Source organism: Polyodon spathula, chromosome 9, assembly GCF_017654505.1.
Source record: "Polyodon spathula isolate WHYD16114869_AA chromosome 9, ASM1765450v1, whole genome shotgun sequence".
NCBI lineage: Eukaryota > Metazoa > Chordata > Actinopteri > Acipenseriformes > Polyodontidae > Polyodon > Polyodon spathula.
This window is the reverse complement of record NC_054542.1, coordinates 8,689,991-8,715,556: the sequence shown is the minus strand read 5'-3', so window position 1 is coordinate 8,715,556 and position 25,566 is coordinate 8,689,991. Positions and strand designations below refer to the sequence as shown.

Here is a 25,566-nt window from a genome sequence, read left to right as displayed (position 1 = left end):
GTTGATACCCCTGTGGTTCTGTGAGAGCGAGCGACCGATCTTTCTGACAAAGATGATTACAATATCTTCTATATCGCCAGCTTTTGTTATGTGATTCCTTTTGCCTTGTGCCTCCAATGCTGGTCTTGCACTTGTGAGAATACACAATTAAATATGAAAGGACTGTTACACAAACGTTTGCTTAATTGTCTTTATTTAAAAATCTTCACATTGGCTGATCACTTGTAACATCATAGCATAACCTATATACTTTAATAATTGTTTATGATTATTTGTAATATAGGCAGTTGTTTTACAGAATAATAAGATGATTCTTCTTCTTTTTTTTAATCATCCATAGAATCTATGGTTATTTCTGTTTCTTGTGTAGCGTAGCGTATCCCAACCAACCAAACAGGTTTTGAAAAGATGGAGATTCAGTTTTCATGTCTTTGTCGCTGTTGTGTAACTGAATCGGCCCATAATGGAAGAGTCTGTTGTGTTTTGTTGGTTTCGAGTAGTAAAAAGGTTTCATTAATAAGCCCTTATCTTGTGCAGTTAGCCGCTGTGAGAAGGCGCTTGTGTGCTTCTTCTGTGCACCCCTCTCTCAGGGGAAGGGCAGCGCTGGCAGCGCCCCTGCTTGTCAGTTTAAATGTGCAGGAAGCACAGGATGAAACAGTAAAGACCCGGGTCTCTCACTGTGCACCCCTCTGTCAGGGGAGGGCAGCGCTGGCAGGGCCCCTGTTTGTCAGTTTAAATGTGCAGGAAGCACAGGATGAAACAGTAAAGACATGGTTGCTCTCACTTTGCACACCTCTCTCAGGGGCAGGGCCCCTGCTTGGCATGAGAACTAAACAATACTGCTGGCCTCCACTGATAGGAAGTGCTGAGAGGCAACAATGTCGCCTTGTTATTGTCTGTTCTGGTTTCACTGTTTCATAAACCTGGATAAAACATGCAGACGTGATCATGCTTTGAGAGGTTATCAGTCGCCAGGATGTGACGGCTGAAACAGAAAATGATAAAAGTGAATCTAAGTTGAGATAACTGTTACTTCACACCCATGCCAAGTTTCCTTTTGGTGGTCTTTAACAGAACAAAGGCTAATCACATTGCAACCCAGGCCCAGGCAGTATAGGTGAAAATATCCCGCCTGTTCTTTGGTAAATGTATAAGTCACACTGAGACAGCCCTATATACTGTACGTGTAATAGAAATTACAACAGGCAGGTGTACTTTGAGCCCCTGATGATGTGTGAATCATTAGCCACTGCTTTGGTTTATGTAACGGCTTGTGCTGTAAATTGAGTTGCTATTAGTCCTGATGCATTTCAATATGAGATTCACTACAATGTAAAGTGAGTTGCTGTTAGTCCTGATGCATTTCAATATGAGATTCACTACAATGTAAAGTGAGTTGCTGTTAGTCCTGATGCATTTCAATATGAGATTAACTACAATGTAAAGTGAGTTGCTGTTAGTCCTGATGCATTTCAATATGAGATTCACTACAATGTAAAGTGAGTTGCTGTTAGTCCTGATGCATTTCAATATGAGATTCACTACAATGTAAAGTGAGTTGCTGTTAGTCCTGATGCATTTCAATATGAGATTCACTACAATGTAAAGTGAGTTGCTGTTAGTCCTGATGCATTTCAATATGAGATTCACTACAATGTAAAGTGAGTTGCTGTTAGTCCTGATGCATTTCAATATGAGATTCACTACAATGTAAAGTGAGTTGCTGTTAGTCCTGATGCATTTCAATATGAGATTCAATATAAGATTCACTACAATGTAAAGTGAGTTGCTGTTAGTCCTGATGCATTTCAATATGAGATTCACTACAATGTAAAGTGAGTTGCTGTTAGTCCTGATGCATTTCAATATGAGATTCACTACAATGTAAAGTGAGTTGCTGTTAGTCCTGATGCATTTCAATATGAGATTCACTACAATGTAAAGTGAGTTGCTGTTAGTCCTGATGCATTTCAATATGAGATTCAATATAAGATTCACTACAATGTAAAGTGAGTTGCTGTTAGTCCTGATGCATTTCAATATGAGAACTATGTAAAGAGTTGCTGTTAGTCCTGATTCATATAAGATTCACTACAATGTAAAGCGAGTTGCTATTCGTCCTGATGAATTTTTAATACTGGCCACACACTCCTGAATTGATTGCTGAGTTAATAATAATAATAATAATAATAATGTTTCTGTATTTTTAAACTAAATCTGCACAATTCTTTACAGCGGTTTTGACAGTTTTTACAGTGCCTTAATGACACTGAGAGACTTCTGGTTGAAATTTTTATCAAGCAATTGGATACATTTCTTTTAGTAATTGATTTTTTTGTACATTTGGTAGTTGGTTTTTAAAAAATAAAACAAATGAGGGCAAAAAAGCATTTCTTAAATTAGAATTTGATATTTGAGAAAACAAAACCCATTCTGCAGAATGAATGTACAAACACTGGTCCGGTTTGAAACGATGTAGGAATGTTTTAATGAAGAGTTTCACTGACACGCCGTCCCCTCACACTAACCACTGAGCTATTGGATAACATCACCTGAGAAAGAGAGGCAATTATTGTGAGCTGCATACAGACCAGTCACACGAAATACTCGCAACACTAAACGTGCATACAGACCAGTCACACGAAATACTCGCAACACTAAACGTGCATACAGACCAGTCACACGAAATACTCGCAACACTAAACGTGCATACAGACCAGTCACACGAAATACTCGCAACACTAAACGTGCATACAGACCAGTCACACGAAATACTCGCAACACTAAACATGCATACAGACCAGTCACATGAAATACTCGCAACACTAAACGTGCATACAGACCAGTCACACGAAATATACTCGCAACACTAAACGTGCATACAGACCAGTCACACGAAATACTCGCAACACTAAACGTGCATACAGACCAGTCACACGAAATACTCGCAACACTAAACGTGCATACAGACCAGTCACACGAAATACTCGCAACACTAAACGTGCATACAGACCATCACACGAAATACCCGCAACACTAAACGTGCATACAGACCAGTCACACGAAATACCCGCAACACTAAACGTGCATACAGACCAGTCACACGAAATACAACACTAAACGTGCATACAGATCAGTCACATGAAACAATGACTGAGGACATACTCACAGCACTAAACATGCGGTCAGTGTTTACATAAGGGGACCACATGCTTGAAAGGACTCCTGCCTCCTGCGCCGCAGTCTGGAAGTAGAAACATCTCGTTGCTGATGAACACATGATGTTGATCCCATGTGTAAGGCAGGCATTCATACCCTCTGACTCGCCCACCATGTTATACACGATGTGTTACAAAGGAACATGGAATGAATACGGGTGATTAAATCCACATGAATTAACAGGGCTGAATTCAACCCGAATTATGTCAGAACTCAGGAAGTGCAGGAGATATTCAGATGTTGTTTCTGTGGTATTCTGTTGGAATTCATTATTAAGTTGTGGCAGTTATTTAAAAATGTAACCAGTAATTGCTTCCAGTTTTCTCTCACAGTTACTGTGATTAAAAGCCAGTCCTAGGCTTGGTTCAAATCACAACCCCACTGCTGCCTTCTTTGGCATATAATGAAGGAGAGCCCTCTGGGCGAGCAGGGGAAGCTGTCATTGTCTCGGTTGGTGTCTCTGATTGCAGTGTTGTGTGCGGAGTGTAGAACACACTTGATGATTCCAGATTCCGGAACTAGAAGGCTGTGTTTGATGGCAGTGGCATGCTGCAGCCGGAATGGGTGCTTTGGCTGCTGGAGCTGTGCTCTGTGTGTGGGGCGCTAGACTTCCCCCTGCAGCTGTGAGGATAATCAGTGCAGTTCAAGAGCCCGGCGACTAACAGAAGCTGACATTAATTACAGGAAGTACAGCTCCCTCTGCCTGCTGCCCCTGCCAGTGGGACTGTCTTACACAAGCAAGTAAACAAGCCTGGAGGAGGAGCAGGTGCAGAGCTGTCTTCATGGGCTTGCCACAGCGCTTCACTGGGGAAGGAAAAACACACATTCCTTTTCTCATGTGAAATGGAAAGCCTGCTCACTTTACAGCTCTTTTATTAAAGCACACTACAGTGCTCCCTCTTTGCTTTTTCACTATAACTTACACATCTAAAACGTGCGAAATGTTGAAAACAGTGAGTGGTTATTAATTTAAATAATGAATCTGCGCATTTTTGTATTTGTCAGGAATGTCGGCTCTTTTGCATAGCTCTGGAGTCGACTGCCCCGAGACTGATGGATATTTGCATCTGCAGATGAGCGGCAGTCCTTTTCAAAGCTGCTGTACTGTGCGCTCTTCTGGATGGGATATCAGTCGCACACTTGAGTTTCATTCGAAGGTCCCCTGCAGCAGCAGCAGCAGCTTCATTCGTTCTTCCTTTCTGTTTCACAAAGCACCCTGTATTCTAAATGATTTATAAAATGAATAACGTGTTAAACTCAAGCCTCACCCTATCTGCTAAGTTACACCCGTGAGCATTTAGGACCACTGTGCAGTACCTGGTAAATTCTTTAAAACAAAATAGTGGAATGGTATCACTGACCCCTAGCAAACTGTGGGTTTAATCCTAGCTGTTCTGCACAGATGAGCTATATTGACACATGGACAGGGTTTACAGTATAAGCTGACTATTTGTAATCATTTGAAATGATGTAAATGGTGTCAACATTTAAAACCTAAACTGCTTGTTTTGCTTTCTGTGTGTCGATGGTGTGGATGTACAGTGTGGTATTGAGTTGTGTGTGTGGCAGGGTGTGGATTTACAGTGTGGTATTGAGTTGTGTGTGTGTGGCAGGGTGTGGATGTACAGTGTGGTATTGAGTTCTGTGTGTGTCGAGGGTGTGGATTTACAGTGTGGTATTGAGTTCTGTGTGTGTCGAGGGTGTGGATTTACAGTGTGGTATTGAGTTCTGTGTGTGTCGAGGGTGTGGATTTACAGTGTGGTATTGAGTTGTGTGTGTGGCAGGGTGTGGATTTACAGTGTGGTATTGAGTTGTGTGTGTGGCAGGGTGTGGATTTACAGTGTGGTATTGAGTTCTGTGTGTGTCGAGGGTGTGGATTTACAGTGTGGTATTGAGTTCTGTGTGTGTCGAGGGTGTGGATTTACAGTGTGGTATTGAGTTGTGTGTGTGTCGAGGGTGTGGATTTACAGTGTGGTATTGAGTTCTGTGTGTGTCGAGGGTGTGGATTTACAGTGTGGTATTGAGTTCTGTGTGTGTCGAGGGTGTGGATTTACAGTGTGGTATTGAGTTCTGTGTGTGTCGAGGGTGTGGATTTACAGTGTGGTATTGAGTTCTGTGTGTGTCGAGGGTGTGGATTTACAGTGTGGTATTGAGTTCTGTGTGTGTCGAGGGTGTGGATTTACAGTGTGGTATTGAGTTCTGTGTGTGTCGAGGGTGTGGATTTACAGTGTGGTATTGAGTTCTGTGTGTGTCGAGGGTGTGGATTTACAGTGTGGTATTGAGTTCTGTGTGTGTCGAGGGTGTGGATTTACAGTGTGGTATTGAGTTGTGTGTGTGTCGCAGGGTGTGGATTTACAGTGTGGTATTGAGTTCTGTGTGTGTGGCAGGGTGTGGATTTACAGTGTGGTATTGAGTTCTGTGTGTGTCGAGGGTGTGGATTTACAGTGTGGTATTGAGTTGTGTGTGTGTCGAGGGTGTGGATTTACAGTGTGGTATTGAGTTCTGTGTGTGTCGAGGGTGTGGATTTACAGTGTGGTATTGAGTTCTGTGTGTGTCGAGGGTGTGGATTTACAGTGTGGTATTGAGTTCTGTGTGTGTCGAGGGTGTGGATTTACAGTGTGGTATTGAGTTCTGTGTGTGTCGAGGGTGTGGATTTACAGTGTGGTATTGAGTTCTGTGTGTGTCGAGGGTGTGGATTTACAGTGTGGTATTGAGTTCTGTGTGTGTCGAGGGTGTGGATTTACAGTGTGGTATTGAGTTGTGTGTGTGTCGAGGGTGTGGATTTACAGTGTGGTATTGAGTTCTGTGTGTGTCGAGGGTGTGGATTTACAGTGTGGTATTGAGTTCTGTGTGTGTCGAGGGTGTGGATTTACAGTGTGGTATTGAGTTCTGTGTGTGTCGAGGGTGTGGATTTACAGTGTGGTATTGAGTTCTGTGTGTGTCGAGGGTGTGGATTTACAGTGTGGTATTGAGTTCTGTGTGTGTCGAGGGTGTGGATTTACAGTGTGGTATTGAGTTGTGTGTGTGTGGCAGGGTGTGGATTTACAGTGTGGTATTGAGTTGTGTGTGTGTCGAGGGTGTGGATTTACAGTGTGGTATTGAGTTGTGTGTGTGGCAGGGTGTGGATTTACAGTGTGGTATTGAGTTCTGTGTGTGTGTCGAGGGTGTGGATTTACAGTGTGGTATTGAGTTGTGTGTGTGTCGAGGGTGTGGATTTACAGTGTGGTATTGAGTTCTGTGTGTGTGTCGAGGGTGTGGATTTACAGTGTGGTATTGAGTTGTGTGTGTGTGGAGGGTGTGGATGTACAGTGTGGTATTGAGTTCTGTGTGTGGGGCAGGGTGTGGATTTACAGTGTGGTATTGAGTTCTGTGTGTGTCGAGGGTGTGGATTTACAGTGTGGTATTGAGTTCTGTGTGTGTCGAGGGTGTGGATGTACAGTGTGGTATTGAGTTGTGTGTGTGTCGCAGGGTGTGGATTTACAGTGTGGTATTGAGTTCTGTGTGTGTCGAGGGTGTGGATTTACAGTGTGGTATTGAGTTCTGTGTGTGTCGAGGGTGTGGATGTACAGTGTGGTATTGAGTTGTGTGTGTGTCGCAGGGTGTGGATTTACAGTGTGGTATTGAGTTCTGTGTGTGTCGAGGGTGTGGATGTACAGTGTGGTATTGAGTTCTGTGTGTGGCAGTGGTATTGGTAATGTGGTATTGTTTTGTGGGGCTGTTCTAGAGATGCTGGTTCTTGAGTTTCAGTTGATTGGTTGTGCAGTTTTTGTTTCTATAGTAGTTGAAAGTAGGTGTTTCTCAGTGTGTTCAATTGTGCTCAGAAGAGTTATGAAAGAAAACCTGTTTCTAGTTTCTTTTGGCATGGCTTCATAGATCTTCCCATTGAGTGGATTCTGTGGAGGTGTGACATCATGACTTTGTAAAGTCAGCAAGTGGTTTGTCAGAAGGATGCGTGGGCCATGACTCTAGATCACACTTCAATTTAATTGAGGGTTGGGGGTCTATTCGAAGCATTAGTTATATTGATGTAAACACTGTTTATTCAGCTGTCCACATCTCACCACAGCGCCAGTAGACTGTGGCTTTGCAGCTAATGTAGAATTAATAATGTTTTACATTGGGAAAAGAATAGTGCAACTAAAGCAAGGCATGGGATGGAAATCAGACTCTGACTGCACAGCAGTCACTATGAGCTCGATTAGCCATAGTGTACAGGTAACAAGCTCCAGCCACCTGTTCTTGATCTGCTCTCTCTCTGTGTGCACTCGCAGGTTCCCCTCATGCACTGCTGATTGGAAGAGAATGAAGGAGCATGGTCCCTGGCTCACTCTATTCCTCTCTTTTTGCACTTGCAGGCTCCCGTCATGCACTGCTGATTGGAAGGGATTGAAGGAGCATGGTCCCTGGCTCACTGTGTTCCTCTCTGTTTGCACTCGCAGGCTCCCCTCATGCACTGCTGATTGGAAGGGATTGAAGGAGCATGGTAAAGCACCAGCCCTTGCAGGTGTATGAGCGGCAGCTCTGTTTATCGTGCCTCACAGGAATCTATGGGTGCCGTTGGAAACGGTATCAGCGGTCACATGATGACACGACAAAGGTCAGTGCTTTACGTTCTACTAGAGCTAGGGTGACCATGTGACTCCATGTACACTGGGATAGTTCAGGCTTTTCACCCCAGTACATTCTGGTAAGTGTAGTCCTGCTGTGAAAGGTGTCCGAGACAGGTGTAATGTAACAGAATGCATTGCGATGTAAGTTGGAAAGCCTGAACTGTCCCAAACTGTCCTCTTGTAGATGGAGTCATATGGTAACCTGAATTAGAGCCCTTGTTGCAGTTTGTGTGTGTCTGATAATGTATGGAACGGGCATTTGAACTCATCAGAGAGGCCTGCCTCTCGCTCTTCTAGTGTCTTCACTGTATGCATGTCTCTGCTTCTTTATTCTTCATTCTCATTGTTTTCAGTACATGCATCCCACTCACTCTGGGGGCACAAAGCCTTTCGAAACAGGGCTGGCATGAATATGAACATAAGAAATTGTAGAATGAGAGAAGGCCATTTGGCCCACCTGTGCTCACTCCTGTGTGGTCCGTTAGTACTCAGGAGAGGAAAAACAACCCCCCCCCCCCCCTAACTAGAGTATAAGGGGAAATGAAACCTCTGCGAATCCATGGCTAAATGTACCACCCTTCCTGCAGACGGCTAGCTAAAAGTCTTGTTGTGGTCACAGAGAGGGTTATACAGTATTGTTCATGACAACATCCACAATATCTTTGAAGGATCCGATAGTCTCTGCTTCAATAGCTCTGTCTGGCAGCCTGTTCCAGTGGTTCACCACCTTTTCAGTGTAAAAGCTCCTTCACCCCTCGGTTCTGAATATGCCCTTCTTCAGTTTCCACCTGTGGCCCCTGGTTCTGTTCTCTGGGACCTGTGAAATATAATTCTCAGCAGTTACTGTGTTAAACCCCTTGACAGTTTTAAATGCTTCTATTAAGTTGCCACTGGCTCTCCTTCTTTCTAGGCTGTACAGATTCTTTCAATCTATCTTCATATGACATGGCTTTCAGTCCTGGAATTAATCGTGTTGCTGTCCTCTGTACTCTCTCCAATACCTCATTGTCTTTCTTATGATATGGAAACCAGAACTGTACATAGTATCCTAGGTGTGGTCTTACCAGTGCATTGTATAATTTTAATATAACCTCTCTAGATTTGAGTTCAGCTATCTTGGCTATATAACCTAAAATTCGACTTGCCTTTTTTATGGCTTCTCCGCACTGTCTAGTTGGCTTAAGACAGTGGTGTATAAAGTGGGGGTCACTTAAATACATAAATGACAGATAATTAGTCCAAGTTCTTAACTTTCAAATGAGCCGTTGACGATCACTCGAGGACTTGCACAGCCAGAGAAATGCTGTTTGAAGGGTGATTGTCAGTGAAACAGCAATGAACAGAGAAATGCTATTTGAAGTGACGATTGTCAGTGAAACAGCAATGAACAGAGAAATGCTGTTTGAAGGGCGATTGTCAGTGAAACAGCAATGAACAGAGAAATGCTGTTTGAAGGGCGATTGTCAGTGAAACAGCAATGAACAGAGAAATGCTGTTTGAAGGGCGATTGTCAGTGAAACAGCAATGAACAGAGAAATGCTGTTTGAAGGGCGATTGTCAGTGAAACAGCAATGAACAGAGAAATGCTGTTTGAAGGACGATTGCCAGTGAAACAGCAGTGAACAGAGAAATGCTGTTTGAAGGGCAATTGTCAGTGAAACAGCAATGAACAGAGAAATGCTGTTTGAAGGACGATTGCCAGTGAAACAGCAGTGAACAGAGAAATGCTGTTTGAAGGGCGATTGTCAGTGAAACAGCAATGAACAGAGAAATGCTGTTTGAAGGGCGATTGTCAGTGAAACAGCAATAAACAAAGAAATCTGATAAAAGCCCTCCTCTAGATTTGAACCTTCCTCCTCTTGTATTGGGATTTGCAAGCTGCTGTGGCATAAGCTCTGCTGATGAGAAAACAGTGCAAGTGCGTCGGCATTTCTGGTGTTTACAAAGACTTTGGAGCCTGCGTTAAAGGCAATAGGACCACGCGTTCAGTGTTAGTTAGTGCGGCACAAACCAATTCATCGAATATTCACATTCAGCTCCCCACAGGAACCAGGTGGGGGTCACTGGTGTCAATCAGGCTGATTTCCATTCAGGGAAACTAATGGATAAGATCCAGCTGCCTGGACTTATGAGGATTGCTGCTTTTCTTACTCTGTGGAGAACAGCGATCCACACAAACCCAAGCAGCTGTTTCTTCATTGATTCACCTGGAATGGGAAGGTAGCCCGATCGACACCAGTGCCACTCCCCTGTGCACACTTGTCTGGTTCATGCAGCACTGGTGTACATGTATAATCATGTCCCGTGTTAAATCGCCTGTAAATAAATAAAACCCACTTTCTGTCCCTGGGGAGGTTGTTCTGTATAAGCAGGTATTTCAGCTACATGATTTTTTTTTTTTTGTCTCATTCTTTCTATTAGTCATACAGGCGTTTAATAAGACTATTGGAATTTGACCAGATTGCACGTGATTTATTCTGTAGAGATTCAGTGCGTTTGTAGAGCAGGTTATCGTTTTGCTGACTGATCTCCAGAACAAGCTTTCCGGGTTCTGGGTTTGCAGTGCAGTATCCCTTCGTTCAGAATGTCCTGCTCTCTGGAGAACAGCTGGAGTATGTCTGCATTGTTATGAAGGAGACGTAATGAGGAACAAACATCCACGATCCACTGCCCCTGTCAAAGCACTGAGCAGAGAGCAAAGAGACGTGGCCATTTCAATTGACCTTTGAGAAATGAAGGAACTCAAATGAAAGCTCAAGTAGTCTTGGCTTGATTTCACTCAGATACTCTCCTTGCAGAGTGCAGTGTGTGCTCCTGCTGAGTGCGCAGTAAAGGCCCTTCTCCAGTAACAATAGAGAACAGCACAGACAGGAAAAGGAACAGGAGCCCCACAGATATCTGATGAGGGATGTTTGAGACGCTCGCTCGCTGACAATGCTATCTGATGAGGGATGTTTGAGACGCTCGCTCGCTGACAATGCTATCTGATGAGGGATGTTTGAGACGCTCGCTCGCTGACAGTGCTATCTGATGAGGGATGTTTGAGACGCTGGCTCGCTGACAATGCTATCTGATGAGGGATGTTTGAGACGCTGGCTCGCTGACAGTGCTATCTGATGAGGGATGTTTGAGACGCTCGCTCGCTGACAGTGCTATCTGATGAGGGATGTTTGAGACGCTGGCTCGCTGACTGTGCTATCTGATGAGGGATGTTTGAGACGCTCGCTCGCTGACAGTGCTATCTGATGAGGGATGTTTGAGACGCTGGCTCGCTGACAATGCTATCTGATGAGGGATGTTTGAGACGCTCGCTCGCTGACAGTGCTATCTGATGAGGGATGTTTGAGACGCTCGCTCGCTGACTGTGCTATCTGATGAGGGATGTTTGAGACGCTCGCTCGCTGACTGTGCTATCTGATGAGGGATGTTTGAGACGCTCGCTCGCTGACTGTGCTATCTGATGAGGGATGTTTGAGACGCTCGCTCGCTGACTGTGCTATCTGATGAGGGATGTTTGACGCTCGCTCGCTGTGCTATCTGATGAGGGATGTTTGAGACGCTCGCTCGCTGACTGTGCTATCTGATGAGGGATGTTTGAGACGCTCGCTCGCTGACAGTGCTATCTGATGAGGGATGTTTGAGACGCTCTGTGCTCGCTGACAGTGCTATCTGATGAGGGATGTTTGAGAGCTCGCTGACAGTGCTATCTGATGAGGGATGTTTGAGACGCTCGCTCGCTGACAATGCTATCTGATGAGGGATGTTTGAGACGCTGGCTCGCTGACAATGCTATCTGATGAGGGATGTTTGAGACGCTGGCTCGCTGACTGTGCTATCTGATGAGGGATGTTTGAGACGCTGGCTCGCTGACAGTGCTATCTGATGAGGGATGTTTGAGACGCTGGCTCGCTGACTGTGCTATCTGATGAGGGATGTTTGAGACGCTCGCTCGCTGACTGTGCTATCTGATGAGGGATGTTTGACGCTCGCTCGCTGACTGTGCTATCTGATGAGGGATGTTTGAGACGCTCGCTCGCTGACAGTTGATGACGCTCGCTCGCTGACAGTGCTATCTGATGAGGGATGTTTGAGACGCTGGCTCGCTGACAGTGCTATCTGATGAGGGATGTTTGAGACGCTCGCTCGCTGACAGTGCTATCTGATGAGGGATGTTTGAGACGCTGGCTCGCTGACAATGCTATCTGATGAGGGATGTTTGAGACGCTCGCTCGCTGACAGTGCTATCTGATGAGGGATGTTTGAGACGCTCGCTCGCTGACAGTGCTATCTGATGAGGGATGTTTGAGACGCTCGCTCGCTGACTGTGCTATCTGATGAGGGATGTTTGAGACGCTCGCTCGCTGACTGTGCTATCTGATGAGGGGTGTTTGAGACGCTCGCTCGCTGACTGTGCTATCTGATGAGGGGTGTTTGAGACGCTCGCTCGCTGACTGTGCTATCTGATGAGGGGTGTTTGAGACGCTCGCTCGCTGACTGTGCTATCTGATGAGGGGTGTTTGAGACGCTCGCTCGCTGACAGTGCTATCTGATGAGGGATGTTTGAGACGCTCGCTCGCTGACAATGCTATCTGATGAGGGATGTTTGAGACGCTCGTTCGCTGACAATGCTATCTGATGAGGGATGTTTGAGACGCTTGTTCGCTGACAATGCTATCTGAACACCACAGAAACATTCAACACTGGACAAGACCAGCCTGTTTCCACAGGTACAATGCGGTCCAAGCTACAACAGGAGCTGCGCTATTACACTCGTTCTCTCATTTCTTTTGTCAGTGACGGTGCAAATCCAGCATGTCCTGTCAGACACTCTTCCAATTTATAATGAGTTGTGATGTCGTTTTCAGGTGTGTCTTATTAAACTCATAGTAAAACCAGGAATGGTTCAGACTGCTATGCAATGAGTGAGTCTCTTATTTCCATCCCTGGTTTTTAAAGAGCAGCGCTTGTCGTCCCATCTGAAATTTCGATGCATTGTCTGCACTGCAGGTTAGTGTAATTATATTGCAGACCAGAGTCTTGAGCTCATCAGTTCAAGTAGGACTGCAGTAATTGGGGAATGGATTTAAGTGTTCAGGCTGAGAGCATAAATCCACAAAGATGGAAAACCCTTCACTACACACAAATGAAAAGACATGAGAGCTGCATTAATGCAATAGAACAATGTGAAAGCTTGCCAGCTCATTTCATCCACATTAGCTGATCTTCAGGTGGATCATTTCTGTGCAGTCTGACTGGTAAAGTGCAAACAGGAAGGTTCAGCTTCATCTGTATAATTAGTGAGATATGAAGATTAAGCTTCCCAGTCTCATGGTGGGCGGGCGTCTCTGACAACAGCTTATCTTGTCACGATTTGAAAGAACTTCTTTGAAACAAGGAGCTCTTTGAATAAGCTCCATAGCAGTGGTTGTGTCGAAGACAGATGTGTATTTTCTATAGGCAGCAGTGGTGCAGTCGAGCCAGAACTCGCAGAACAGGCAAGCCAAGTCACATGACTCGCATCTCCCACACAGCTGCCTGGTTCAGTCAGCGGTCCTCTTGATGCAATGGAAAGAGCATTAGGAACTTCTATTACAAACTACTTCTTTAACAAGCTAAAAATGCTGACGAACACGACAGTAAGAGACAGTGCATCGATTACGACTGTGGATGCAAACGAAGCTGCACAGAGGAGCAGGTTTCCTCCAGTAATGTGTCTAACATGCCTAAGGGAGAGGTCAGCCTGGCTGCACAGAGGAGCAGGTTTCCTCCAGTAATGTGTCTAACATGCCTAAGGGAGAGGTCAGCCTGGCTGCACAGAGGAGCAGGTTTCCTCCAGTAATGTGTCTAACATGCCTAAGGGAGAGGTCAGCCTGGCTGCACAGAGGAGCAGGTTTCCTCCAGTAATGTGTCTAACATGCCTAAGGGAGAGGTCAGCCTGGCTGCACAGAGGAGCAGGTTTCCTCCAGTATTGTGTCTAACATGCCTAAGGGAGAGGTCAGCCTGGCTGCACAGAGGAGCAGGTTTCCTCCAGTAATGTGTCTAACATGCCTAAGGGAGAGGTCAGCCTGGCTGCACAGAGGAGCAGGTTTCCTCCAGTAATGTGTCTAACATGCCTAAGGGAGAGGTCAGCCTGGCTGCACAGAGGAGCAGGTTTCCTCCAGTAATGTGTCTAACATGCCTAAGGGAGAGGTCAGCCTGGCTGCACAGAGGAGCAGGTTTCCTCCATGTGTCTAACATGCCTAAGGGAGAGGTCAGCCTGGCTGCACAGAGGAGCAGGTTTCCTCCAGTAATGTGTCTAACATGCCTAAGGGAGAGGTCAGCCTGGCTGCACAGAGGAGCAGGTTTCCTCCAGTAATGTGTCTAACATGCCTAAGGGAGAGGTCAGCCTGGCTGCACAGAGGATCAGGTTTCCTCCAGTAATGTGTCTAACATGCCTAAGGGAGAGGTCAGCCTGGCTGCACAGAGGAGCAGGTTTCCTCCAGTATTGTGTCTAACATGCCTAAGGGAGAGGTCAGCCTGGCTGCACAGAGGAGCAGGTTTCCTCCAGTAATGTGTCTAACATGCCTAAGGGAGAGGTCAGCCTGGCTGCACAGAGGAGCAGGTTTCCTCCAGTAATGTGTCTAACATGCCTAAGGGAGAGGTCAGCCTGGCTGCACAGAGGAGCAGGTTTCCTCCAGTAATGCCCTTCATGTGTCTAACCACCCTACAGACACTTTGATTACCCTGATTTTATTTCCCGTCTATGGAAACTTTAGATCCTGTTTTAAATGTAAAGTTGCTACAGTAGGAACAAGAAAAATAAAAAGAAAGAAGTTTAGCCCAAAGCATTGAAGAATGGCTGTTGCATATTTAAAACATGACATTTGAAGCTGTTCACTCTGCCTTGCACCAAGCCTCTCACCAGGTGAAGAGCAGAGCTCCAGTATTATTAGTTTCCAGTATGGTGAGGCTGCGGGAATGAAGAGATGAATATTTCAGCAGGAACTCTCACGCTGGGAAACCTCCTCTGCCCTTCATGCCATCCGCTCACTGATGAGGTGATTCTGATTCCCACTGTGTCCCAGATTAAATGCAAGAGAGCATCCACTGTGACCATCTGCACAGCCCCGTTCTCCATGACATTCAGCACAGCTTCCTCTACTCCTGAGCTTGGGGAAAGTTACATTTAATTTACATTAGATGCAATGTATAAGCCCAAATGCTAGCCTGTGTGTGTATAGTAGCAAAGCAGGGCCTGCAACAGCAAACTTTTATATACTAGTTGGTATGAGAATAATGATAACACACACTGATATCTCAGTTCAGTCAGGGCAAGGTCTGGTTCTTTATTCTCTCCCGGTTCCCAGGCAGAGGGATCATCAGTTCAAGTAGCAAAGTTTGGTTCACAATACAGGTTTTCATATAAACAACAGGGTCTTACAGCTGGCAGGGTAGTCCAAACGTTCCAATTCAACACAGTAATTCTCAATACAATAACTCTCCTCGTTCCCGCACACAGATACAGCAAAACAAAACACTCGCGCTTTGTGTCTATTCCTTCCCTACAGGTGGTTTGAGTTTAATTGCCCCATTAACAGGTTATCACAACCCATTCACACCCTTCCCAAGACGCCCGTCTCCATGGCAGATTTCCCCATCGACCATTTTGTGAACTGGTCGGTCGTTTTGTGTAATCGTCGGCCATTTTGTTTGCGGGCACAATCCCAACAAAATGTCCGCCCTCACATACTTCACAGAATAATAAATTTCTCTTGCAAGGATTTGGAGTGCATCTCGTTGAGGATCTGGCCCAGGTGTCCGTAGAAGTTTCCTGACCCTCGTATCTGTAGAGACACGACAGCTGGCTTGTTCAGAGGACAGTTAAACAGTTCTGTCATGTATTCTGCTTAAAGTGAAACTCCGAGGAGCTGCTCGCTCATGTTCTTATTTATCCGCACTGTGGAGTTTTGCTTGTTTGGATTCCTTCTATAATTGGCACCTTTCCACTTTGTTTCTAAAAATACCACCTGCTTTGTGCAGAGCTGTTATCAAGTGCAATGGTGAGTGTGGCTCCTGTTCTGAAGTATACACTTTGATTGTCTGTACTCTTTAAACTGGGCTTTCACAAAGTCCCATCTTTACAGGAAGTATAATTCAGGCTTGCGACTCTCGCAGTGTCTTTAAAGCTTCTGTTTCTTGCCGGATTTATACAATCGGATGTTTTTAACACACCTTTCCTTGTATCCTTCTTCTAAGGTATCTGTGCATTCAACATGTTTCTGTGCAGAATGTTTTATTTCAAAGTGAAGGTTGAATAACCAGAAGCACAGTAAAGTATGACTTGGGTGTGAGGATTGAGTTTAGTGCTTCAGCTGAAATCTGGCAGGGGCATTCTCTCCTTTTTAAAGTGGATCTTAATTGTTACCTGGTGAGAGGTGCTGGAGAAGCCTCCTGAGACTGACACTCATGCAAATGTACAGGCTGTGAGCATGAAGTACAGACTCATGAAATGTACAGGCTGTGAACATGAAGTACAGACTCATGAAATGTACAGGCTGTGAACATGAAGTACAGACTCATGAAATGTACAGGCTGTGAGCATGAAGTACAGGCTCATGAAATGTACAGGCTGTGAGCATGAAGTACAGGCTCATGAAATGTACAGGCTGTGAGCATGAAGTACAGGCTCATGAAATGTACAGGCTGTGAGCATGAAGTACAGGCTCATGAAATGTACAGGCTGTGAGCATGAAATACAGGCTGTGAGCATGAAGTACAGGCTCATGAAATGTACAGGCTGTGAGCATGAAGTACAGGCTCATGACATGTACAGGCTGTGAGCATGAAGTACAGGCTCATGAAATGTACAGGCTGTGAGCATGAAGTACAGGCTCATGAAATGTACAGGCTGTGAGCATGAAGTACAGGCTCATGAAATGTACAGGCTGTGAGCATGAAGTACAGGCTCATGAAATGTACAGGCTGTGAGCATGAAGTACAGGCTCATGAAATGTACAGGCTGTGAGCATGAAGTACAGGCTCATGAAATGTACAGGCTGTGAGCATGAAGTACAGGCTCATGAAATGTAAAGGCTGTGAGCATGAAGTACAGGCTCATGAAATGTACAGGCTGTGAGCATGAAGTACAGACTCATGAAATGTAAAGGCTGTGAGCATGAAGTATAGACTCATGAAATGTAAAGGCTGTGAGCATGAAGTACAGACTCATGAAATGATGAAAGCTTGGGCTGCACTGTAGTGGGCCCATAACGAGTCCTGAGATATTATGGGCCACATTTCCCATAGTTCTGTGTAAGGCATGACTTGTTTAATTTAGTGAAGTCCAAAAACAAAGTCATATAATCATTATAATAATCCTCTGATTCGACCTGTTTTTAATAATTTTGTATAAAAAATCAAAAGTATTTGTATTGCATGTCCCCTAGACTGGGCTATTTGGGTTAACAGCTTAAATCCCTTCAGTGTTAGTATTCATGTCATTATAATGGTGTATATTAACGGTTTTCAGACATCCCTTTAAAATGTTTCCAATTCCGCTTGTCTCCATGTTTCCATGGAAACCCGAGAGCAGATGGACCAGCTGAACTGAAAGGACGTGGGTTAGCTGTGAAATGTTGTGTAATATACTCTGGTAAATCCTCTTCTTCCGATTGCTCTGTATACAGTGTTAATAGAGCACTCCAGGGGTAGATTATTAAATGCAAAGCTATTCATTACTATTCATCTGGCTTTTATTAATGTTATTAATTAACCCTGTTGCTACTGAGTAATCTTCACAGAAATCCTTTGACTTGATCGCTATCAGCTTGTTACAAATGAAATCTTTACATGTCTTCCCAATAAGCAATAGATTTTATTGAATAACGTGTAGAGGGGGTAGAACCTGCTGGCTTATTTTCGTGTGCGCGTGTGTGTGTGCGTGCGTGCGTGTGCATGCGTGCGTGAGTGTGCGTGCGTGTCTGTTTAAAGCATTATTATGTGCATCGCAGATCATATTTATTCTGCATTATAAATAGCTTGTCTGCATGATAGAAAAAATACTGCCACTCTCTATAGATGTGATGATCTTCATTCATTCTGCTACATCCTTTTTTAATGAGATAGCCGGTTCTTCAGGGGGCCTACTGAAGAAAGAAAGAGAAAAAGGTCAAAGGAGAGAGGCAAATATTGAGAGGTCTAATTAGAGGGATGGATTATTTTTAACCAGGAGCCTGCAGTTTCACGTTGTGTGCTGCATTGAAGGAAGGATGGGTTCCTCATGAAGGAGAGGTTGAGTTTGAACCTGTAGTTTCACATTGTGTGCTGCATTGAAGGAAGGATGGGTTCCTCATGAAGGAGAGGTTGAGTTTGAACCTGTAGTTTCACATTGTGTGCTGCATTGAAGGAAGGATGGGTTCCTCATGAAGGAGAGGTTGAGTTTGAACCTGTAGTTTCACATTGTGTGCTGCATTGAAGGAAGGATGGGTTCCTCATGAAGGAGAGGTTGAGTTTGAACCTGTAGTTTCACATTGTGTGCTGCATTGAAGGAAGGATGGGTTCCTCATGAAGGAGAGGTTGAGTTTGAACCTGTAGTTTCACATTGTGTGCTGCATTGAAGGAAGGATGGGTTCCTCATGAAGGAGAGGTTGAGTTTGAACCTGTAGTTTCACATTGTGTGCTGCATTGAAGGAAGGATGGGTTCCTCATGAAGGAGAGGTTGAGTTTGAACCTGCAGCTTCACATTGTGTGCTGCATTGAAGGAAGGATGGGTTCCTCATGAAGGAGAGGTTGAGTTTGAACCTGTAGTTTCACATTGTGTGCTGCATTGAAGGAAGGATGGGTTCCTCATGAAGGAGAGGTTGAGTTTGAACCTGTAGTTTCACATTGTGTGCTGCATTGAAGGAAGGATGGGTTCCTCATGAAGGAGAGGTTGAGTTTGAACCTGTAGTTTCACATTGTGTGCTGCATTGAAGGAAGGATGGGTTCCTCATGAAGGAGAGGTTGAGTTTGAACCTGTAGTTTCACATTGTGTGCTGCATTGAAGGAAGGATGGGTTCCTCATGAAGGAGAGGTTGAGTTTGAACCTGTAGTTTCACATTGTGTGCTGCATTGAAGGAAGGATGGGTTCCTCATGAAGGAGAGGTTGAGTTTGAACCTGCAGCTTCACATTGTGTGCTGCATTGAAGGAAGGATGGGTTCCTCATGAAGGAGAGGTTGAGTTTGAACCTGCAGCTTCACATTGTGTGCTGCATTGAAGGAAGGATGGGTTCCTCATGAAGGAGAGGTTGAGTTTGAACCTGTAGTTTCACATTGTGTGCTGCATTGAAGGAAGGATGGGTTCCTCATGAAGGAGAGGTTGAGTTTGAACCTGTAGTTTCACATTGTGTGCTGCATTGAAGGAAGGATGGGTTCCTCATGAAGGAGAGGTTGAGTTTGAACCTGTAGTTTCACATTGTGTGCAGCATTAAAGGAAGGATGGGTTTCTTGTGAAGGAGAGAACAGTTTCTACATCCTTTCTGTGATATGACCGGATAAAGTTTCCACCAGCTTTGACTAAAACAGAGATAAATATTTATGTATTGAAGTAAAGGAAGTAAAAATAGTAACTTCAAAGCTAAATTCACAGCGGATACAAACGCAATTAAAGAGCTGAAATAATGAATATGTGACGTATACGTCTTTCCTTTGTATAAGGTACTGATGTTTTTGGCATAATTCTAATAGTTTATATTACTCATTACCAGGTATCCTAGTTTTCCGCAATAATAAAAAAAAAAATTCTTAGATAAAAAAAAAATATATATATATATCTGTCTTATTCCTCAATTAAAATAAAAGGCTAAAACTTTTCATTAGTCAATATACTAGGACTGCTAATGTGTTATAAAAAGAGGAGATGATGAGGTAAAGACAAGAATAAAGAACCCGCCCCCCCCGAATAAAGAACACCCCACACTTCAATGTGTTCTTCTTCTTGTCTGTGTGTGTGTTTGCCCCAAACGCTATGTTAGGTTTAGTCTGTGCTTGATGTGTTTGGGTGCTGGATGACATTCAGGTCATTTGTTCTCTAGGGATATGAGCATTCACTGATCTTTTCTACGTCATGTTTGCTTTGTTCTACTGTACTGGCTACAGGGCTCTGGTTCGTGTTTAATATGGAAAGTGGGCTTCGGTAGACGAGGCTAGGAGAAGGTTATGTTGCTCCTATGAATGTGTTCCAGTAGCTCACAGATAGTGTGTGGTGGTTTGATGACTTTGTAACAAGCTTTGATGAGCCATGTAAAAGCTCTCCCAGTGAAATGGCCAGGCTTGTGGCTTGGAAAGTTTGTTAAGTAACAGATACCTGCTAGGTAGCGCTCATTCCCGTCGCAAGTCTGCACACCACAGCGTTTTAAGCTGCTGCACTGTTTTTCACGCAGACAGACTGGATCAGGATTACACCTCGGTTATATTTAGCTGTCTAACAAAGACTATTATTAGGTGAGATGTATGTTTCAGCCCGAGGACAGATACGTTTCCTCTTAATGCTTTTTTTAACAGAAGCTTATTAGAAATGTAATATTCATATAATTGGAACCCCTTATATTATTCATAAGAACTCCCTGATTAAATTACAGGGGAAAAATCAAGTAAAAAATTATTATAACTGCTCTAGGCAACCGAATATAAGTGCTAAATGTGGCTATTGATTTTTCAGATGGATAGTGTAGCCACACAGATTGGCCATTACTGAGAGCCAACTGATCTGTGCTGTAGATACAGTATATGCAGCAGGCAGCACACTGTCTCTCTCCTCATTAGAGCTGATCTGTGCTGTAGATACAGTATATGCAGCAGGCAGCACACTGTCTCGCTCCTCTTTAGAGCTGATCTGTGCTGTAGATACAGTATATGCAGCAGACAGCACACTGTCTCGCTCCTCTTTAGAGCTGATCTGTGCTGTAGATACAGTATATGCAGCAGGCAGCACGCTGCTCTTTAGAGCTGATCTGTGCTGTAGATACAGTATATGCAGCAGACAGCACACTGTCTCGCTCCTCTTTAGAGCTGATCTGTGCTGTAGATACAGTATATGCAGCAGGCAGCACACTGTCTCGCTCCTCATTAGAGCTGATCTGTGCTGTAGATACAGTATATGCAGCAGGCAGCACACTGTCTCGCTCCTCTTTAGAGCTGATCTGTGCTGTAGATACAGTATATGCAGCAGGCAGCACACTGTCTCGCTCCTCTTTAGAGCTGATCTGTGCTGTAGATACAGTATATGCAGCAGGCAGCACACTGTCTCGCTCCTCTTTAGAGCTGATCTGTGCTGTAGATACAGTATATCTGTCTCGCTCGCTCTTTAGAGCTGATCTGTGCTGTAGATACAGTATATGCAGCAGGCAGCACACTGTCTCGCTGCTCTTTAGAGCTGATCTGTGCTGTAGATACAGTATATGCAGCAGGCAGCACACTGTCTCGCTGCTCTTTAGAGCTGATCTGTGCTGTAGATACAGTATATGCAGCAGGCAGCACACTGTCTCGCTCCTCTTTAGAGCTGATCTGTGCTGTAGATACAGTATATGCAGCAGGCAGCACACTGTCTCGCTCCTCTTTAGAGCTGATCTGTGCTGTAGATACAGTATATGCAGCAGGCAGCACACTGTCTCGCTCCTCTTTAGAGCTGATCTGTGCTGTAGATACAGTATATGCAGCAGGCAGCACACTGTCTCGCTCCTCTTTAGAGCTGATCTGTGCTGTAGTACAGTATATGCAGCAGACAGCACACTGTCTCGCTCCTCTTTAGAGCTGATCTGTGCTGTAGATACAGTATATGCAGCAGGCAGCACACTGTCTCGCTCCTCTTTAGAGCTGATCTGTGCTGTAGATACAGTATATGCAGCAGGCAGCACACTGTCTCGCTCCTCTTTAGAGCTCTTCATTCTGTTCTGGGATTCTGTAATATATTCATTCTATTCAGAGATTCTGTAAGATATGAAAGCTGCATCTCCCTGATTCAGTTTCAATCACAAAGGGACAGACCACAGATCTGACAGGCTGGTTTAGTGTTGACAGCAGGCTGCTTACATATTGTGCAGTGTGCAGTGCAGTGTGCTGCGCTGCTGTTTCAGATTCTGTCCCCCTGTGTGTAAGATGAGACTAGGTTAGAAGCTCTAATTCATTGACTTGACAAGCCTGGCACTCTTGCACAGTGGTTAAGGTGCTCATGTGTGGTGAATGAAGCGCAGCACATCTTCTTACAAAGCCTTTAAAAGCATAGCTGCTACTAATAAACAGGCAGTCAGTGGGCATGGATAAAGATATAAGATTGACTTTAAACATGTTCATTGTGGATTGAGACCATGAGCAACTTTCTGTAACCCTCCCACTATTTCATTCCTGCGCAGCAACAGACCCTCTTCAGTGTTCCCTGTGCTGCTGAGAGAATGCTTTGTACTTCAGAGAATTACTCTGATCCGCTCCTGACCTGCTATTTATACTGAGCTTCGAGATTAATATACCTGCGTGCGGCACTGCTTCCAGTAATCAGCTCTGGAATTCACTGCTTTGAAAGAGGAATCGCTTCATCCACAGAGGAGATGCTAAGAATCGCTTATCGAACTGCAGTCCTGACTAGAATGACCTCCTCACTCTAGTCTGTCATTAGCTGTCAGTCCTGTCTCTCTTCCTTTGTATGGATGGCTTTATTTGTTTGACTGGATTCATTGCCCTTGGTGTCTGGAGCAGTGATTTAATGTCTCTGATTAATTGAGGGGTCAGTTTGAGCTCATGTGTACCCCCGCTGGGATGAAGCACAGCTGGACTCTGTTAGAGCATTCTGCTGCAGCAGTGGCTCTGCTGTGTGTTTTGGAGTAATAGCGTGTAACCACGGGTCAGTGGGTGATGCACTCCACTGCTGTAGAATGCTGCTGCAATAAAGTCTGTCTGGGGATTACTGCAGTCGGGTCGCGCTTCATCTACCTGACCCTTATTTTCATAGAAGTTTTGATTTCTGGGATTTATTGAGTGGGCTTTTCTTTGAATATTAATTATCTGGTAAAACTAGATCCGTATATAATACTTTTTTTTTTTTTTTTGACACTGCCAAGTTTTAGTCCATCTTCAAAATGTTGGAGATTTTCAAGCGAATGTGGTACATTTTAACTTCGGACAGGGCACTGTATTTGCCTATAATAAGTTGTGACTGGCAAACTGCATAACATCTCTTCTGTATTGTTCTGTGATGTACTGCAGGGTGCAGTGCTGCAGGGGGCCAGCAGGGTGCAGTGCTACAGGGGGCCAGCAGGGTGCAGTGCTGCAGGGGACCAACAGGGTGCAGTGCAATGAAATTCAATGTTTTTGAGGAAAATAACCTTTCCGCCTTTAGAGAAAAGCAATTACCGTTCCTTAAGAAAGCACAGCACAAGGTGAATGAGACAGCTGACCTCCGATTAGGTTGAGTTTAATAGAGATCCCATTGTGGCTTGACTTGTTTCCAGATCGAATTAAAATGAATTCCAAAGCATTTACTTAATCCCCTGACACTTCTATTTAGTTTCCGTGCATACTTTGTATGTAAAGCAGGGTCAGAATGGTCTCTTGTTTGGGAGAAAGCTCTAATTAACTTGTGATGGTCGTTTTCTAACTGCGCTGCAGGAAAATGGAAGCACTTCACATCACCTCACTTCTGACAGCCAGGAGCTGATGTGATGACATGTTAGCATTGCCTTCCATTATGATGTCACAGTGCAGCTTCCTGCAGACCGTCCAGTAGAATGTGTGTGGTGCTTCTTTTTCACACGTGCTGAAGAGATCTCATGGTTAAATCTGTGATGAGAACACTTACCCTGCGCATGAGGACAGACTCGCATCAAACACACATGTAGCTTGTGTGCTGATGTTAACCCGTCCTGTGTGAATAAACTTGCCTATTGTTATTGCATACGGTCCCTCTGAACAGTCTGGCTGTCAATCAAGAGTAAGGTAGCTGTAAACGTCTGACTGTCTGTTTGTCCTGTAACCCTATAGCAAATCCAGCCTTGAATGAGGGTTATTACACACAGTGTGCAGTGACAATACCGGGTCACAAATGTATCAGCCCAGCCCAGCCCAGCCCCGCCCAGCCCAGCAGCCCTCACCGGTCGGGTCGGGTCGGGGGCGTGTCGGTCAGCCCAGCCCAGCACAGCCCGTGTCCGGCCCAGGGGCCAGGTCAGGTCGTGTCGCCCAGCCCGCACAGGGCGGGTCGCTCAGTCGGCCGGGTCGCCGGGTCGTGCCCGGGTCGTGGTCGTGTCGGGCCCAGCCCGGGTCGTGGCGGGTCGAGGTCTCAGTCGGGTCAGGGCGGGTCGGTCGAGTCGGGGAGTCGTCAGTCCAGTCGTGTCGGGGCAGGGCGGGCCCAGTCGGTCGAGCGGTGTCGTGTCGGGCAGGTCGGGTCGAGTCCAGTCGTGTCGGGGCAGCCCAGGTCAGCGGGGCGGGTCGAGTCGAGTCGTGTCGCCCCAGGGCGGGTCAGTCGGCGGGTCGGGGCCCTCGGGTCGGGTCGGGCGGGGTCAGTCGTGTCCCCGCCCCCGGGTCGGGTCGGTCGGGTCCGCCCAGCCAGTGGCGGTCGTGTCGGGCAGGGCGGGTCGCCCCGTGGGCAGGGCCGGTCGTGCGGGTCAGTCAGCCCCGTCAGCCCACCCGGGTCGGGTCGGGTCGGGGCGGGTCAGTCGTGTCGGGGCAGGGCGGGTTGAGTCGGGTCAGTCGTGTCGGGGCACAGGCGGTCCGAGCCCGGGTCAGGGCAGGTCAGTCGGGTCGGTCGCCCGTCGAGTCCGTGCTCAGGGCGGTCGAGTCGGTGTCCCGGGTCGGGGCGGTCGAGTCGGGTCGGGGCGAGGTCAGGCGGGTCAGTCCGGTCGGGGCAGCCCGGTCGGGTCGGCGGTCGTCCCAGCCCGGGTCGAGTCGGCTCAGTTCGGTCGGTCGGGCCCGGGTCGGGTCGGGGTCGGGCGGGTCACACCCGGGTCAGCGCCCGGGTCCGTCCGTCAGGGGGGGCTCAGCACAGCCGTGTCCCGCCCAGGTCCATTCACTCGGCACAGTCCGGTCGGCCCAGGGCCCGTCAGCCCGGCCGGGGGGCCCGGGCGGGTCGACCCAGGGCGGTCCCCGCCCGTGTCGGGGCAGGCGGGTCCCGCCGTGTCGGCCCATCCCGGGTCGCCCAGGGTCAGCACAGCCCCGTCCGGCCCAGGGCGGCCCCGGTCAGGGTCAGCACAGTCGAGTCGTGTCGCCCAGGGCGGGTCAGCCCCGGGCGGGTCGGTCCAGGGCCCAGCCCAGCCCCTCCCCGCACCGCACTATACCACACTACACTATTGGTCCCTCTGCAGTGTCATCACCTGCCTCCTGAATGGCTGATGCTTCTCTGTCTCTCAAGCTGCTTGAAGCTCCTGAGTTCGTATTCACTGGCTGGGAGGGGAGTGCAGTAATGGGTGTGTCTTTGTCGTTTGCAGTGGGAGCGCTTGTGGTTCCTGGTTCTCTGTTCCACTTTTTTCCTGATCCTTTTCTGGTTGTATTTCTGGGGTGAGGTCCGCAACGACTACAATGAGTTTAACTGGTGAGTACCACTCTCTCTTCACTTGCCTGGGAACCTTGTGGATCTTTCAAGGAGAAAAAAAAGAAGCCACTGCTAAGCTTTAATGAATAACCAGCTCATAAGCAGCTTATCTTAAATGCATTAATAACTGGAGATGGTACAGGACTGAGTCATCATGCCTTCATATCAGGGGGGCAAATCGCTCTGAGAATATTCAGCTGTTTCAAC

The 25,566-nt window shown here is 46.1% G+C and overlaps 1 long non-coding RNA gene across 2 annotated transcripts in view; it reads left to right on the top strand.

The window, feature by feature from the left end:
* The window catches only part of LOC121320442, a 36,910-nt gene extending 11,383 nt beyond the window's left edge, over positions 1 to 25,527 (top strand). Inside the window, exons 2-3 of one of the 2 annotated variants that reach the window (XR_005950847.1) lie at positions 7,575 to 7,816; positions 25,256 to 25,527. This is a non-coding gene — a long non-coding RNA (uncharacterized LOC121320442). The remainder of the gene's footprint in view (positions 1 to 7,574; positions 7,817 to 25,255) is intronic. The other variant, XR_005950848.1, reaches the window with a different exon arrangement.
* The last annotated feature ends 39 nt before the right edge of the window (positions 25,528 to 25,566 follow it).